Below are 14,336 nucleotides of genomic sequence, written 5' to 3'. Positions count from 1 at the left end.
ACATATCTCTCCAAAATTCTTCTATACATATGAACTCCAAAAGAATGGTGATATAGATGTTCACCAAATCTGATCAAGTAATAATCTAACAGATTTGTTCACCAAAACTTTGCCTACTATATAACTTTCAAGAAATTGGTTAATCTCGTCGAAATGAGACATCTTAAAGATCTTAGCAGAAGGATATATGAGTGACATCCAAGGGGGAGTGTTATGAAAAATATAAACGGTCGTCATCCCTTCATCTTCCACTCCTTTATCTTCCACCCTTTCATCTTCCACCACCATAAATAATGTACTATCCTTATTACCCTATAAAAGGGTCATCTCACTCTCGTTTTGACATACACACAAAAATGCTTGAAGAGAGAGTAGGCATATATAGGAAGGATGAGAGATAGAGAGAAAAGAGATATTTTGTACAAGGTCGGTTCCAAATCATTTTGTAATTCCTCCTGAGATAGTGAAGTTTTTAATCTCATTCGTCCGTGAAGTAGGCATAGCCAAACCACGTAAAATTTCTATCTTATCTCTATTTATTTTCCTGTATCTTTTACAACAAAGTATTCTTTATTGAAAAATAAGAGGGTGTCACTGCGTTCTTTCAACAGGGATAAGAACCAAAAGAAGTTCAGGAAGTGGAATGAAGACAAGGAAGAATATGTATTTTTTTTTCCTTTTTTGATTTTTTATATTAAAATATTAAATAACATTTTGGTGGGAATTTTATTTTCTACATTGATGCGTCACAAAACTTGCTGGATGGTCCAATGAGTTTTAAAGAAGGAGGGCTGCTTGTTGGTTGGCATGTGACAGCCAAAACTCGCTGGATGGTCCAGCGATTTTTAAGCAACACAAAAATATAATTTTTTTTATTAAAATTATTTGGATCTATAGATATCAATTTCAATTGATTTCATTGAATGAAAACAAATTATCAAAAGAATGCAATTTGAATAAAAAACCTTTATGACTTAGTTTTCAACTTGTTGACTCTATGACTCATATCCGGTCTTGATAATAACAAATCTCTTTGTATCTTACCTGTGTCTTGAGCTTTTGTATAGGATTAACCTTAGCACGTATGGATGGTAAAGATACAAATGTTGCCATAAAGAATCAAATGCTTACATCACAAGATGGCAATTGAAAGACAAAAGGGAATGAAAACCATTTTTCTTTATTGTAATTACAATTCAAATTCTTGGTTCTGTAATAATTGCATCTCATGCATTATAGGTATTTTATGCTCATACGTTACAGCCACCTGCGCAGTCGTTCGATCCAATCATCTAGCCACCTACTGCTGCTTTACTCACTCAAACTCTGTAATTTCGTGAGGAAAATGGAGGAAGAAGGAATGAAAAACCCGACCAATTTTGCCACGTGTCAAACGCCGGTTGAGTTTCCCACGAAAAACTCATTGGATGGTCCAACGACTTTTAATTGAGATGTTTGCCATGTGTCGAACGTCGGTTGAGTTTTTTAGGTAAAAAATTGTTGGATGGTCCAGTGATTTTTGGTTCTTATTAAAGTGGGAAATAAAGTTCCCACAGAACCATTATAAAAAAAAAAAAACTCGAAGAAGATGACAATGGCGGTGATGGGTAAATATAGCCAAAAGAAGTGGTATGAGATATATAAGCGCCAAAAAGTATTGTAGGTAGTGTGCCAGTGGCTGGTCTTTACTCCCTCCTATCAGGTGGATCAGCCGACGTTGCTGGCCATCCTGTGCTCTTGACTTTAAAATTCTGCTGGTATTTATTTACAAATTTTCTGCATTTTTATTTTCCATACTTGGTATTTTAATTTTATTTTTTTTACTATTATAATAATTAGATTTTAAACGTTAAATTTAAATATGTATAAATTTAATAAAATTAATATAAATTATATTAAATTTTTATCTAATTTAAATTCAAATGGTGACAACCATGCTTTCAAAAATTATCTTTATAAAATTTAATGTAAAAACTATTACTTTTGGGTCAATTAAATCTCAAATTTCTCAAATGTTTGAAACTTTAATTGGAATAGTTTTATCTTTTTTGAATTTTAATTGGCTAAAAGGCAACAAAGCAATAGTGTTATCTTTTTAGTTTTAGTTGAGTGAAAGACAATAATCTTTTTTTTTTTTTTGACAGAAAAGGTGCACTAAAATTTAGAAATTTTTACCATTAATATTAATTTTTGAGACATTTATATTTGTATATAGGCTTGACAGACATATCTCAAAAATTTAATATTAAGAGAGATCTGTGATATTTTGAAACTTTGGGATGTTAGAACATAAGTGTATTAAAAATCAAATATTTGGAGACACTCCTGAAATTTTGAAATCTCAAGAAAATGTACGCATCTCTCTAATAAATTTTAATGAAGATTTATAAATTTTAAAATTTTATTATGAAAATGTTTATTCCATTTATAATCAATATTTGATGGAGTAACACAAACTTTTTCTTGGGTGACCTCTTTCTAGATTATTACATTTTTATATATTTTTCATTATATTTTCACCGTATTCTATTTCTGCTAAAAGTGGTTATTCCATGAACCAAACATAATCTTAATATATTATTACAACTTATTGATTACTATTAATTAAGCTACTAACAAAAGAAGTAAAAATGATTAATTCCTATTGTATACAATTATAATAAGAATGGCTATGCGCTAATACAATAAGAAAACTATTGCTATATATGTTCATTTGACCATTTCCTCAACTTTTTAAAATTAATTATTCTTAGTTTAAATTTATCAATTTTTCCTTTTGAAAAGTTATATTGCTGTGTTTGGAAACGTGAATTTTAGGGTTTGAACTTAAATTTGGGTGAATTTTAACAAAATTTAATAAAATTTATGTTAGATTTTTTTCAAATCCAAATACAAGATGTCTCCCGGTAAAATATCCATTGACTAATTAAAAAAATATTATAAAAATATTGTGAAGCCCAATTTTGGTAAAAATTTCATCACATATTGTTTTGTCATTACACAATGAAAGCACACCAAAAATATATTCCGATTTTTTATAGTTGGCGGCGTAAAATTTTTAAAAAATAGTTATTATTATATTTTGAAACAAGAAATCTTGTATATTTCTAGTAATTATTCTATTGTTAATTCATGGAATTTTTATTTTGAAAAAAATTATTAAGTTGTTTAAAACATAAACCTATTCATTAATTTGTTTATTTGAAAATTAATATATATATATATATGTGCATGTGTATAGACTTGATTGATCACATGCTCATTTTTTTTCTTAAGTTGAATATTAATTAAAAAAATATGATTAAAATAATAAAGATACAAAATAATATAAGTTAAATATAAATTATAATAATTATTTTAATTAATCAATATATTTAAAAAATTATTTATAAGACTAACTTATTTTATATGACAATTGAAAAATAGTAAAAATAATTTTATTTTTTTAAATGCTTATTTTAATTATATTTGAAATTCCTATGTTCATTTTATGTATAAGGTGAAGGCTTAATTCACAAAAGTTTATAAAAATTTTTGACAATAGATTGTCAAAATAACTGAAAATCATAAAATTTAATTTTTAATTTTTTTTTCAAAAATATATTAAAACTAGCAATACGAATAGAAAAATAAAATTTACAATGTAAATAAATGTTTTTTCATAATATGTTCTCATATTACATAGAAACATGAACAAAAAATAAAAATAATGCACCAAATATACTCTAAATTTTATTTTTTTAGTTGTTTTATCGACTCATAACAACAATAGCAATAGCAAATTAGCAACATGCCAACAACCACAACAACAACAATAACAGCTAGATGAATCTTTTCCTACCAATTCACCTGATCTAGAGTGTTTTCCTTTATTAGATTAGGGACTATTAAATCCTTCCTTTTTATCAACTCACTGTCACAAAATTTTAATATCTAAAATTCCATTTTTAAAATTAAATAATTTATTTTATGCATAATTTTTAATTAAAATCAAAATAAATAACCATATTATTTTACAACATGGTTAAAATAAGAGCATCCATAAATTTTATAATTTTTTAAACTATTGACATGCTTTTTTCTAGAGAGTAAAATTTTAATGGGTAAAATCCAAAACACCACTTAAGTTTTCTGACATTCCACCTCCTGTTTTTTATATTTTTTTTCAAAAACTATCAAAAAATCTCTCAATGTTTACTTTTATTGACAAAATAAAACCGTTAATCCATCGTTACATATATATGAAAGAATTTTAATTCTAGCCATAGTATTAAAATGCCACCTATTTAATAAAATAATTTTAAAAAATGGCCAACATAATGAATTAAAAACTAGATAGTTCGAAACTTAACTAGTTCTCAAATTAACTAGTGTATTTGGTCCAATCATTTTAAATCAAATAATTGACATCATCAAACCTAAACAAAATATTATTATTTAAAATTTTTTTAAAATATGTTTGAAAAAATAAAAATCACTAATACATCATAAAAATACCTAGTAATTATAACACTACTAAATGTTTATTAGATGTATTTTTCATAAAAAATTAATAACTAAACACAATATAAAACAAATAAAAGAATAGTTCAATATTTTTTAAATTAAGTAACTTATCAAACATAGTGTAAAATAAAAGATAAAATAAAAGTTTAAAATTTATTTTAATAAACTAAAATTATAAAATGAAATGTTAGTTCTTCTACGTGAAAGATATGAATGCCAAATGAATAAATAAAATCCAAATTTATATTAATTACTTGACTATTATTTAAAACAATTCACCCGACTTATCCTGATTTTATTGAAGTTTTTATATTATTAAATATCATACTCAATCAAACTCAAAAATTAAGCCACGGATCGTCTTATCCAAATCAATTTTTAAACTATTTTTTATTTATTAAAAAACATATGTGGTCATTTAATTTTTATGAAATGTATATAACAAATATTTTGTAACAATATAATTATTTAAGTATCTTTTTGAATTATTTGTATTATTTATTTATTTTTTATAATTTAAATTTTTTAAAATAATAATTTAATTATTTTTCATACTTATATTTAGTTATCGGTCTTCAATTTACTTATAAGTTTAATGTTCAAAATATATTGTAAAATTTATTATTAATTTATTTTATCAAAATTGAGGGAGGGGGTAAATTTGTTAATTTTATTAAGGATAAATTTTAATTTTTTCGTAAATTTAATGATTGGATTAAAAATATATTCTTTCAAAAAAATCAAAATTTTGTGATAATTTTTACAAAATAAAGAATATAGAATATTATTTATTGAAAAATAAGAGGGCGCACTACGTTCTTTCAACAAGAAGAAAATGGCAATGGCAGTGGTAGGTAAGTATAGGCAAAAGCAGGGGCAGATAAGTATGAGCAATATTAATTAAAAGACGAGAAGCGCCGAAAAGGATTGACGGCAGGGTGCCAGTGGCTGGTCTTTTCTCCCTCCAATCAGGCGGACCGGCCGACGTCGCTGCCCATCCCATGCTCTTGCCCTTAAAACTCTGCCGGTATTTACAAATTTTGTGCTTTTTTATTTTCCGTATTTTAATTTTAATTCTTATAAGATCATGAAATTTAAATTATATTAAATTATGTTAAATTTTTTATCTGATTTAAATTTGTACTAAAAGTTAAATATGTAGGTGAAATATATTTTAATTCCTATATTTTTATTTATATATATATATATACATATATATTCATAATTTAATAAATTAAAAGTAATAAAATTAAATTCATCCTTGGATTAATTAGGGCCGAGGATGTTGTCATGTAATACTTTGAAATTTGTGGTTCAAACCTTTAATAAATTGGGCCATGCCCAATATTTAATATAATTATGAATATAATAAAGTAATAAAATTTGAAATTCCTATAATTTTATAAATTATTAAAATTTAACACTTTTCATCAGAAAAAAAAAAAAAAATGAAACTAAGATGTCGGCTGAACTTCTACCGACTTCATACGGACAGCAGGAAGAGACGCTCTGTTACTGTTAATGAAAATTACATAGAAGGGATACGTAGAAATACATATACCCCAAATATTTCAATTATTTATAAACCTCATTGCCCAACCAAATGCAAAGCTTTTGGGACGCCCAATCGCTGGTCTTCTGTAAAAATGTGGATTAAACGCTGCGACCCTGTTTCTTACAATGCAAAAAAAAATAAAAAAATCAAGGGATTGAGAAGATATTTTCCATTTCCCACGGGCACCTCTCTCCTTGCTCCCGAGACTTTGAGGGTTCTGTGGTTGCAGGGTATGCAGCCTCTTCGATGATCTTTTTCGCGTAGCTTTGATGCTGCACACAATGGTAATGATTTCTGCTTGTTAACGCCCTGCTTGATTTGTGGGAATAGAAATGAAAGATAAAAAAATTTGAGACCATGTTGTTGGAGTTGAATTTGCTGTTCTGGGTTCCTTCTTGTCTTTTCTTGCAGTTTCCGAGGGACCCTACGGAGTGTAATTGTTGTTGGTCTGTTTCTGCATTTTGTGATTTCTGCAGGTGCGTTGACAATGAAGGTCCAGCATGTTTGTTCTTTGGAAATTAACGTAGTTCTTTTGATGCTTGCTTTGTAGTCTCCCATTTTCTTTAAAAAGGGATTGTAATCCTGGTAGGGAAAGGAGGGAAACGGTTATTCAATTTAAAGGTAGCAAACAGAGTTGTATGCTTGAATAGTTGAATGGTTGGAATAAATTGAAAATAGATTTTTGTTCGAGTATGAAATCTTGTCAGGGTTGTCCGAATCCGGCTCGTCTTTCATAGTCGTATGACATCTTGTCTTATTGAGACTGGTCATGGGCATTTGAGTACTTTTTCATGTTTTTCGGATGAGTATTTATTTATTTCTTCTTTTTAAGCGTTGAGTTTTAAGATGGGTTTGGTAAGTTGATTGTTGATTCATTTTTGCTATGTAGTCAAGATGCACATGCGGGCATGTGAAAATTTTAGCACGCAAGACTAATTAAATATGGGATGCAAAATGTTTATTCCTAGGAACATAATTGAGAGTGCAGTCAAAATTATATAGAGATTATATGGCAATTAAAAAAAAAAGGTGCACGTGCAAAATTTTGTGTTATTCCATCTAACATGGAATAAGATAAGAATTTTGGTTCACGTGGGAAAATTCAGCGATGATTATTCCTTGTCTAGTCCGTGTTACAAATTAATATAAAAATTTTGCTTTGTCGCTTGCTTTATTATGACAATATTGTTATCAATTTCTTATGTTACATGATTAATAAATTTTGGTTAGCAAGTTATTAAATTTTTATGTTATTCCTACGAAGAGACATTTCATAGGAGCAAACATAACCTATGTGCATATCAAACATAGGTAGATTCTAGAACTTAAAAAGGTCAATAGATTTGATATAGGACTAAAGCTTGATATAGATTGTTGGTTGTTTAAGCTTTTAGGTAAAGTCATAATTTTACATGCCATTAAAGTGCGGAGGCCTCAGGTTCTAATCTTGTTGCCTGCTTTATCGCACTTTATAGTTTCGTTGTTAAAAATTATCTTACTCTTTATAATGGGCGTTCTTTATTGTTTGTTTGTCTCTCCACATGAAATTGGATTGCATGTTTGGGGGAGTGTTAAGGCTTGATAGGCATTGTTGGTTCGTTACCTAATAGCTTAAACTTTTAGGCAAAGGGGTAATCTAACAAGGACAAAAAGAGTTTGTTTAGGATTGAATTATTTATATTATTTTGTAGACTGGACGTGAATCAAATAAAGTTTTTTATAGTTGATCTTAATATAGACTAGTCATTTTCTCACATGTCTCCCAAACGAGTGGTTACAAGTGAACATTTTGGGATTTTTTATTTAAAGAGTACTTTTAGGCCAATGACTTTGTTTTAATATTTTTCTTTCATACGTCAATGTTATTATTTTTCTAAATGATATTATTCATATTCTAATAGTTTGGGATGATGCAAAGTTGTTGACTTATTCCACATTTATTTGGAAGTATCTTCGCTAATAACACTTATGAATTGTTACTTTCATTTTGTCAATTCAACCAAACGAACATTTTATTTGTGTAATTGACATTTTAATTGATGGTGATAAGAAATAATGACAATTCAATATTTGTTCAAATTCATAAATTAATAATGAATCATTGAAGTTTAATTGTGAAAAATGAACAAAAACTTTCTTGACTGTATAAGTACATTAAAGTCTTGCAAAAAATTTCATGCTCAACTCTCAACCTATCTAGAATAATTACTCTAACCATGCATTTGGGGGCATGGATTTCGGGTCTTGGATTTGGATTTGTATGGATTTAAAGAAAATGTAGTACAAAATTGTATTGAGTTTGGTCCAAATCCACACAATTCCAAATCCAAGCCTCAAAATTTATGTTCCCAAACAGTACCTTAAATGTGTATAATAATGGTTAAACTTAGTAATTTTTAAGAATGTCTTGCCTTATTCTCTAAAGGCTAGGATATTTTGGTCCGCAAATTGGTTTGCATTATTCATATATTTATATGTAGTTTAGATAAAAGAAATTTCATTTTTTCTATGTAGAATCTAAGTTTGTTATTGAAGTAATCTCAATCTTTTTGTATCAACATGTCTTTAATCAGCAATTAAGGGCAAGCCTTGGATCAACGGTAAGGTTGCTCCTTTGTGACTAGTTGGTTATGGATTTGAGTCTAAGAAAACAACCTCTCTACATAAAAGCATGGGAAAGGCTGTGTACATGGTTGTTAGAATTGTACGATTCACGATTCGATTCATATGATTCGTATCAATTACACGCCAAATCGATTTGATTCTTACTAGCGGATCTAAAATAAACTAAATCGCTATTGAATCTATCGATTCAACTCTTGAATCTAGAAAATCGATTTGAATCTATTGATTCACATGATTTTAGACCTATCGTATCCTGACAAGCTCGACTAGTTTAAACCCATTTTAAAATATTTTTTTAAAACAAGATTAGCTTCCATTCCTCGTCTACGTCAGTTTTTGTGCTAAAAAAGAGGAGAAAGTAGAACTTTAGGTCTTATGTTGCTTTCACCAAACCATTCTTCACTCTTGGAGTAAAGTGCTCTACCATTGAGAAGAAGGGGTAGAACACAAATTGGTTAATGTCTTACTCACGATTTGTTATGTTGTTAAGAATTCAAAAGTATTTTTTTAGTTTGTTCAGTTATATCGTTTTTAAAGTTAATTATTTTTTTTTTCTTTTTAATCAAGAAATAATATGCATGAAATGTTTTTTTTAATTGTTGATAAACACCAAGAGTTCAGTTCTTTAATTATTTTGTTTCGATTCCTTCCCTTAAATAGCAATATGTTCATTATTTTAATTAATATTTCTTGACTCATTCCCTTACTTTTTATTTGTTTAGGGAAAACATACACATGAAATGTGATTTTTTTATTGTCAAAATGTAAACTTATTTGAGGTCATCAGAACAGCAAACAGCAAAAGCCTTGCTGTCCACACTTCTTTCCTTATTTCAGCCCACAATTATTTCCTTATTTCTCCATTCATTATTCTGTACAATTAGCATATATTTTTGATAGATTATAGTTTACATGTATAGGGCTTGACAAATTATAGTTTACATGTATAGGGCTAGAATCATGTTGGAACTTATTTGCTTTCCATGTATAACATTCTTGTAAAGTCTATATATAATATACAGAACTCAAGGCCAAACCATTTGGCCATTCACACAATACTTTGACATAGTATCAGAGCCAGTCGATCGCTAATTATTTTTCCCCCTCGAATTTTTTTTTGTCTTCTCAGTTTCAGAGGTGTCTTTTGTCTTTGTGGTTGTAGTGGGTCTATTCTCTTCTTGAATTTTTTGGTTCTCTGTTTTTTGGTATTTCTGTGACTGAGTGACTATTGGAAGTTGGAACAACTTCCTATTGCTGTTCCGGTGATTCTCTGTCCTTGTGATTCTCAGTACAGTAGGTTTCTTGGTTTGCAATTTATTTTTAGTGCAGGCAAGTCGATCGGAACAGATTTTTGTTGCTGTTTCTGGTGCTTCTTTGTCCTTGTGATTCTCGGCACAACAGGTTTCTTGCTTCACGATTTATTTTTTATTGCAGGCAGGTTGATATTGGTTTTCTTTGTACTTGCAATTGATTTATTTTTGGATTTTTGGATTTTATGGTAGTATTTTTCTTCCGGCACAGTCTGTTTTTTGAGCTTCTCGATTTTCTCCTTTATTTAGCATGGACTTCGCACCTGTGTGTGCCAAGTTTATGGGCAACAATTATTCTACGTGGGCTTTTCAATTTGAACTTTTCCTTAAGGGAAAAGATCTTTGGGGTCACATTGATGGCACGAATTGTGCATCCAATTCTATCAAATCCAAGGATTCAGTGGCTTGTCCTTCATGGGCTGTGCTTGATGCTCTGATTATTTCTTGGCTTGGTTGAGCCACATTTTGTCCCCAACTTGCGGCCTTATCGCACTGCTCAATCCACGTGGACTTACTTAAAAACAGTATATCATCAAGATAATGGTGCTCGTCGTTTTCAGTTAGAGCATGCGATTGCCGTGTTTCAACATGATAATCGCTCCATCCAAGACTTTTATTTGGTATTTTTGACTTTTTGGAATGAATATTTTGATCTGGTTACTGTTGATGTTCCTGTTGTCTCTCCTCCCATTATTCAACGTTTTCACAAGACTAGTCGTTGTGATCAGTTTCTTATGAAACTCTACCTCGAGTATGAATTTGTTCGCTCTTCTCTACTGAATTGCTCTCCTGTTCCTTCTCTTGATGTTCGTTTTGGTGAGTTACTTCGTGAAGAACAACGGTTTAGTGCTCAAGTTACTTTGGCACAATCTTATGGTAGTTCAGGGTCTGTCCCTGTGGCTTATGTTGCTCAACGACGAGGACCACCTGCGCATTCTAGCACCTTGCAGTGTTTTTTCTGTAAAGAATTTGGGCATATTGCTGCTAATTGTTCCAAGAAATACTACTCTTATTGCAAGAAGAAGGGTCACTATCAAAGACTGTCGTATCCGCCTATAGAATCGTCAAGCCTAGGCATTTCAGACTTCTGTCATTGTACCTCCCATAGTGACTTTTGCGGCCCTTGGCTCTTCTTCAGGTGACTCCTCTGTTCCTGCACCTCCTGCAGCGAATTACAACACACCCGAAATGGTGCAACATATGCTAATTTTGGCATTATCGGCAATGGGGCTCCAAGATAACAATTCTACTAAACTCTGGTATGTGGACTTGTGTGCCTCTACTCATATGAAGAATAATCCCACTACTCTATGTCATGTTTGGCCCTACACTAGTCAATCTGCTATTTAGACTGCCAATGACAGTTTTTTGCCAATAGCTGCTGTCGGAGATGCCTCTTCTAAGTTCATCGATGTGTTTCTTGCTCCTCAGCTTTCCACGAATCTTATTTTTGTTGGTCAATTAGTTGATGATAATTGTGCTGTTAATTTTTTTGGTGATGGTTGTGTTGTGCAGGATCAGGTAATGGGGGAGCCGATCGCAAAGGGACCTAAAGTGGGGTGCTTGCTTCCACTACTTTTGCCTGTTCCAGCACTTTCTCCAGTTTCTTCTATTATGTCTTTTGCTTGTAATAATGTTTCGGATCTTAGTATGGTGTGGAATTGTTGTTTAGGCCATCCCAATACTCAGATCTTATCTCATGTATTGAACTCTGGTTTACTTGGTAATAAAGAACATTCTTCTTTATCTCTTGAGTGTGTTTCTTGCTAACTTGGTAAAAGCAAAACTCTTCCCTTCCCTTTGCATGCTAGCTTCCCTTCTTTTTGCATGCAAGTAGAGCTTCTCAGTGCTTTGATCTTATCCATGTGATGTTTGGGGACCTTCCCCGGTTAGTTCACATGAAAAATTTAAATACTATGTGACTCTCATTGATGATCATAGCAGATTTACTTGGGTCTACTTTCTTCGCTCTAAATATGAGTTTTTAGTGTATGTTGACAATCAATTTTCTGCTTCTATAAAGGCATTATGCACAGATTCCAGTGGTGAATTTTGTCTACTGAGTTTCAGGCATTTTTGGCTTCTAAAGGTATTATTCATCTACATTCATGTCCTGCTACTCCCCAACAGAATGGAGTAGGCGAACGCAAAAATTGTCATCTCCTAGATGTGGTACGTACTCTCTTGTTGGAATCCTCTGTTCCATCCATGTTCTGGGTTGAGGCTCTGAAAACTACTACTTGTTTAATCGTTTACCTTCTCAAGTCCAACTCATGGTGTCTCCCTATTTCCGCTTATTTGCTAAGCAACCTAGTTACGATAACCTCTGTACCTTTGGTTGTGTATGTTTTGTTCATTTACTTCCTCATGAGGGACATAAATTATCTGCTCAATCTGTTTGATGTGCATTCTTGGGATATAATGTGTGTCAAAAGGGATTTGTTTACTATGATCCTACATTACATCTTACACGCATTTCTAGGAATTTTATTTTCTTTGAAAATCAACATTTATTTCCTGTGTCCTTTGTGCCCTCCTCTTCTATTGTGATTCTCCCCTCCTTTGAGGAGCAGTTCTTGGATCCTCATCAAGTCAGTTCTCGTTTTAAACCAGGTATTGTGTATACGCGATGCTCCTGCCCATAGTCTATTCCGGTGGCTCATCCGATATCTGATCCTACCGCGCTCCAGATTCAATCAGTACCTCCAGAGCCTTTGGTACATCACTCTCCTTGAGTGTTTAAACCCCGAGATAGGTATGGGGGAACTCTTCCAGTTTTGGCAATTCTGTTTCAGCTCTTACTGTTGCATTGGCCAATTTAGATATTCCCACATCCTACTCACACGTTGCCAACCATGATTGTTGGCAACAAGCTATGTAGGAAGAAATTGCCGCTCTAGAGGCTAGTCACACTTGGCACATTGAGCCTTGTCCTCCCACCATTGTTCCTCTGGGTTGCAAATGGGTTTACTCATTCAAGGTCCGATCTGATGGAAGTCCGGATCATTACAAAGCTCGCCTTGTTGCACTTGGGAATAATCAGGAATATGGTGTCAATTATGAAGAGACCTTTGCTCCTGTGGCTAAGATGACTACTGTTCGTATGATTCTGGCTATTGCTGCTTCCAGTGATTGGCCACTACATCAAATGGATGTCAAGAATGCTTTTCTTCACAAGGATCTTAAAGAGTGTATTTATATGAAGCCACCCCCGGGCTTGTTTCCCTCTCTGACTTCACATGTGTGTAAGTTTCGTCGCTCTCTTTATGGTCTTAAACAAGCTCTGAGGGTCGGGTTTGATAAATTCCGCACCACTTTATTACAATTTTCATTCAAGCAGAGCAAGTATGAAACTCAATTGTTTCTTCGGAAATCAGACATGGGTATTGTTGTTCTTTTGATTTATGTTGATGATATTGTGATCACTGGTTCCGATTCTGCTTTACTTGCTCAGCTCAAGACTCATCTCTCAAAGTCCTTTCATATGAAAGATCTTGGGTCTCTTACATATTTTCTTGGTCTTGAGCTGCATCGTAGTCCCTCTGGTATTTCACTCAATCAACATAAGTATGCTAGTGATTTGGTGGCTATAGATGGCCTTCAAGAGGGTACTTCTGTTGATACTCCCATGGAATTAAATGTCAAGCTTCACAAAGAGGAGGGTGACTTACTTGCTGATCCCAGTTTATACCGGAAGTTGGTGGGTAGTCTATCTCACCATTATTAGACCAGACATTTTTTTTGCTGTACAGCAAGTCGGCCAGTTTCTTCAGAGTCCTCGTCATCTTCATTTGGCTACTGTCCGTAGGATCATACGCTATGTTTTGGGCACTTCTGCCCGTGGTTTATTCTTCCCTACAGGCAATTCTACTTGCCTTGTTGCTTATAGTGATGATGATTGGGCTGGTTGTGCAGATACACGTCGCTCCATCACTGGTTGGTGTGTTCTTAGGTGATGCATTGATCTCTTGGAAGAGTAAGAAGCAAGACAGAGTTTCCAAGTCATCGACGGAATCTGAATATCGGGCGATGTCTCTTACTTGTTCTAAAATTATTTGGCTTCGAGGTTTGCTTGCTGAGTTAGATTTCTCTGAGACCAATCCTACACCCCTACATGCCAATAATACGAGTGCTATCCTCGATCATGGCCAATCCTGTCCATCATGAGTGCACGAAGCATATTGAAGTTGATTGTCACTCCATCTGTGAAGCTTTGAAGCTTGTGTTATCACTCTTCCACATATTTCCACTGAATTACAAATTGCTGATATCTTCACCAAGGCTCTCACTCGTCATTGACATTGCTTCCTAAGAAGCAAATTGATGCTTGTTGATCAACC

The 14,336-nt window shown here is 32.2% G+C and overlaps 1 protein-coding gene across 5 annotated transcripts in view; it reads left to right on the top strand.

The window, feature by feature from the left end:
* The first annotated feature begins 6,135 nt into the window (after positions 1 to 6,135).
* LOC131166319 (protein SUPPRESSOR OF PHYA-105 1-like) overlaps positions 6,136 to 14,336 on the top strand; it is a 33,977-nt gene continuing 25,776 nt past the window's right edge. For 2 of the 5 annotated variants that reach the window (XM_058124761.1, XM_058124762.1), the window contains exon 1: positions 6,153 to 6,345. The gene's annotated coding sequence lies outside the window, so the exon portion shown is untranslated. Of the gene's footprint in view, positions 6,346 to 6,472; positions 6,555 to 14,336 lie in introns of all 5 variants that reach the window. The other 3 variants (XM_058124760.1, XM_058124757.1, XM_058124758.1) reach the window with 3 other exon arrangements.

Source organism: Malania oleifera, chromosome 10, assembly GCF_029873635.1.
Source record: "Malania oleifera isolate guangnan ecotype guangnan chromosome 10, ASM2987363v1, whole genome shotgun sequence".
Classification (NCBI taxonomy): Eukaryota; Viridiplantae; Streptophyta; class Magnoliopsida; order Santalales; family Ximeniaceae; genus Malania; species Malania oleifera.
Note: the sequence above shows the minus strand (reverse complement) of the source record. Positions and strands in the feature narration are given on the sequence as shown.